Source organism: Lactuca virosa, chromosome 5 (assembly GCF_052849685.1).
Source record: "Lactuca virosa cultivar CGN04683 chromosome 5, Lactuca_virosa_CGN04683_v6, whole genome shotgun sequence".
Classification (NCBI taxonomy): domain Eukaryota; kingdom Viridiplantae; phylum Streptophyta; class Magnoliopsida; order Asterales; family Asteraceae; genus Lactuca; species Lactuca virosa.
In genome coordinates this window covers 183,911,259-183,914,805 of record NC_136430.1, presented here as the reverse complement: position 1 = coordinate 183,914,805, position 3,547 = coordinate 183,911,259, and positions in this window count along the sequence as shown.

Genomic DNA, 3,547 nt, shown 5'->3' with positions numbered 1-3,547 from the left:
TACATTCCTTCTTTGTCCATCTTGTTTCTGAAAACCCACTTTAATCCAACTACAGATGCATCCTTCGGTGTAGGAATCAGTCTCCATACTTTATTTCACTCAAATTCATTAAGTTCGTCTTGCATTTCATGTACCCAATCAGAGTGATCGAGTGCAGTGTTTACAGTCTTTGGTTCAACTTTGGAGCCAAAAGAATTAAACATACAAAATTCCACTTGAGAGAATAATGCAGTTTGCTTCGCTTTCAGTTGAGAACGTGTGAGAACTCTTTCTGATGATTCACCAATGATTTGGGTTTTTGGATGATCTTTTGACCATTTGGTGAGAGGAGGGTAATTTGGATCATAGGAGGGATCCAGTTCAGCATTTACTTCTTCTTCGAATTCTGACTGAGTATCATCATCATTTTTGTTTACATTCTCCCCCTCGAATTATGAGACAGTTTCGGCTTCAGGTGCAGAATTCTTGCCCTCGACTGGACTTTCAAGGACTATTGTTGGGGATGGATTCTCCCCCTGGAATGAAGAATGAGTAGATTCACTTGGGTCTGGTGATTTGGCCAGGTCTTGAGATCCACTTGAACTTGAAGGTACGCTTTCCATGACTGTTGCAGCTTCGTCAATTACTTTCTTCATTTTATCTACTTTGTTGTCAGCTGCTTTTGCTTCAGAAAGAATTGCAGTCTCCAGTTCATCAAACAGCATCAGAATTTCTTGAAACAAATTGGAAATAGGAACCGAGACTTGTCCTGTTTGAGGAAAGATTTCACCAATTTTTTCTTCGCTTGACGACTGTTTCTTCATATAGTTGTCATCAAAAGTAGCGTAATATATTTCCTCGATCTTTCCTGAACGTTTATTGAGAACTCTATAGGCTTTTGAAGTAAGCGAATACCCAAGAAAGATTCTGTCGTCTGCCTTTACAGCATACTTGTTTCGGTTCTCTTTCGAGTTGAAGATAAAGCATCTAGAACCGAAGACATGGAAGAACTTAACATTGGGTTTGCGATTATTCAGAATCTTGTACGGAGTGATGGAAAAGCGCTTGTTGAGAAAGCATCGGTGTTGGGTGTAACAAGTTGCTGCAATAGCATCTGCCCAAAAATATAGAGGTAATGAAGCGAAACTAAGCATGGTTCGGGCTGCTTCATACAACGAATAGTTTCGTCTTTCAACGATGCCATTTTGTTCAGGAGTATAGGGAGCAGAGAAATTGTGAGATACTCCCTTTTCAGCTAGAAACTCTTCAAACTGTTGGTTTTTGAATTCCAACCCGTTGTCACTTCGAATTTTTCGAACCACCTTTCGCAGTTGAAGCTCTACTTGCTTTATGAACATTTTGAGCTTAGGCGTTGCTTCAGATTTCTGTTTAAGAAAGAAAACCCAGGTGAAGCGAGAAAAATCATCAACTATGACAAGAATATACTTGTTACCACCGATGCTTTCAATAGCCGAAGGTCCACATAAATCAATATGTAGTAGCTCAAGCGGTTCGATGATCTTTGTGTTAACTCGAGTGAGATGACTTTTTCTGGTTTTCTTTCCCCTTTCACATGCAGAACACAAATGTTCCTTGTCAAACTTCAGAAGTTGAAGTCCTCGCACATGATCACCAAGAACTAGCTTGTTGATGTCTTTGAAGTTGAGATGCGAGAGCCTTCGGTGCCATAGCCAACTTTCGTCAGAATGTGCTTTCGTTAGCTGACACACAGCTGGCTTCCCTCGTATTGGAGTAAGGTTCAATGGATACATTTCGCCTTTTCTTTGAGATTTCAGCAGAACAGTCTTCGTTTTCTTTTCTATTATTCCAGACCCTTCATCATCAAACGAGACCTTCAGTCCTGTTCCTACCACCAGTTGTGAGACACTGAAGAGATTATGTTGTAAGCCTTCTACATATGTCACCTTTCTGATCGAGAAATCTCCATTTGTAATCATTCCATACCCTTTTATCGTGTCGTATGACTTGTTTCCATATTTGACACATCCACCATCTTTTAGAGCCCGAAACGCCCGTAGCTCTTCTCTTCTCCCTGTCATGTGACGAGAGCAGCCCCTATCAATATATCATTCATCATCGAACTGCTCGTCAAGTATAACCTACAAAAATCAAGCAGATTTAGGAACCCAAAGTTTATTGGGTCCTTGTGAGCCTTTTACAGAACAGGGAATAACAAGAGAAAGATCAACCAAGTAAGTTCGTTTTATTAAGGTGGTTTCATCTTTTATCTTAATTGTAAAAACTTTGATTTTGTTAGCTTTTGCTTCTTCAACTTTAGACTTTGAAACAGTGTTTTTATTGTTCACAAACTTTTGGTTCTGTTTCCTAGGGTTAGTCGTCGTCTTCTTTTCGTCTTCTGAGACGAGCTTCCCTTTTCCCTTTACATCCACGTTTGGATTTTGCTTAGAGTGAGTGAGATGGGTTTTAGAAGCAAAACTATGCTTTTGGTTCCTTTCGTTTAAAGATGAAGAACCGAAACTCCACCTTCGGTTCTTTTCGCTGTTAGGTTGAGAACCGAAACCACTCCTCCGGTTCCTTTCGTTTCCATTTTGGGGACCGAAGCTACTTTTTCGGTTCGTTTGACTGCAGGAATGGCATTGAGTACTAGGAGCTGAGTTTGCTTTTTCTTCTTCCTTCAAGTTTGAAGTCTTTTTTGAACGAACGTAATTAGGGTTTTGGGACTGCCAAAACTGTTTTCTTTCAGTGAGATTTTTCTTATATCTCCTATTACGTTGATGTTTCTTCTCTAACACCTGCTTGGTGTTTTATGGATATTAACCTTGGGTTTTGGTCTTTCATCATGAGTTTCGCTCTTTAGTTGACTGGTTCTTTTGGAATCTTTTTGCTACCACTCGAGCATAGTACATCAAAGCTTGCTGGCTTGTTGAGTGGTTCTGCCACATATCTTCCTTTGACCCTCCATGATGTTTTCTCAGATAAACCGACCGTCTCATCAGCATTGTCGATTGGAGCCGACCAGAAATATTCTTCACATCCTTCAGCATTATCTTCGTTTACTAATGCTGTCAGTTCGGCTGGTTGCTGCTTTGTAATCCCTGTAACTGCATAGACCTGATTTGGTGTGGTTTTCACCTTTTCATATACCACAGCTTTCTCCTTCAGAATTTTGGACTTGTTTTGGGACAAACGAGCGAACTCAACTGAATTTTCAGAAATGAGATTTTTGAAAGGTTCGGGTTTGCTCTTGAAAAATTCAGAACAGTCCACATCATCCTCTACAAATATTTCACTCATATCATCGTCCTCGTCAAATTCAAAAGTATTTTCAATATCAATTTTGTTTTCTAAACTCAACTTGGCATTCAATGAGTCAAATTTTTGCACAGTTTCGGTTTTAATTTTTAATTTATCATTTTCGTCCAAAAGATTCTTGAGCATGTCCTTATGGTCTTTGGACTTGATAAATGATTCAATTTTCTCAAGACCGAATTTGTAACCAGGAGAAATTTCATCAGAAGAAACAACTGATTCACAGTTATACATATAAGAATCGACTTCATCCTCCTTTAATTCAAGGAAGGGCAAA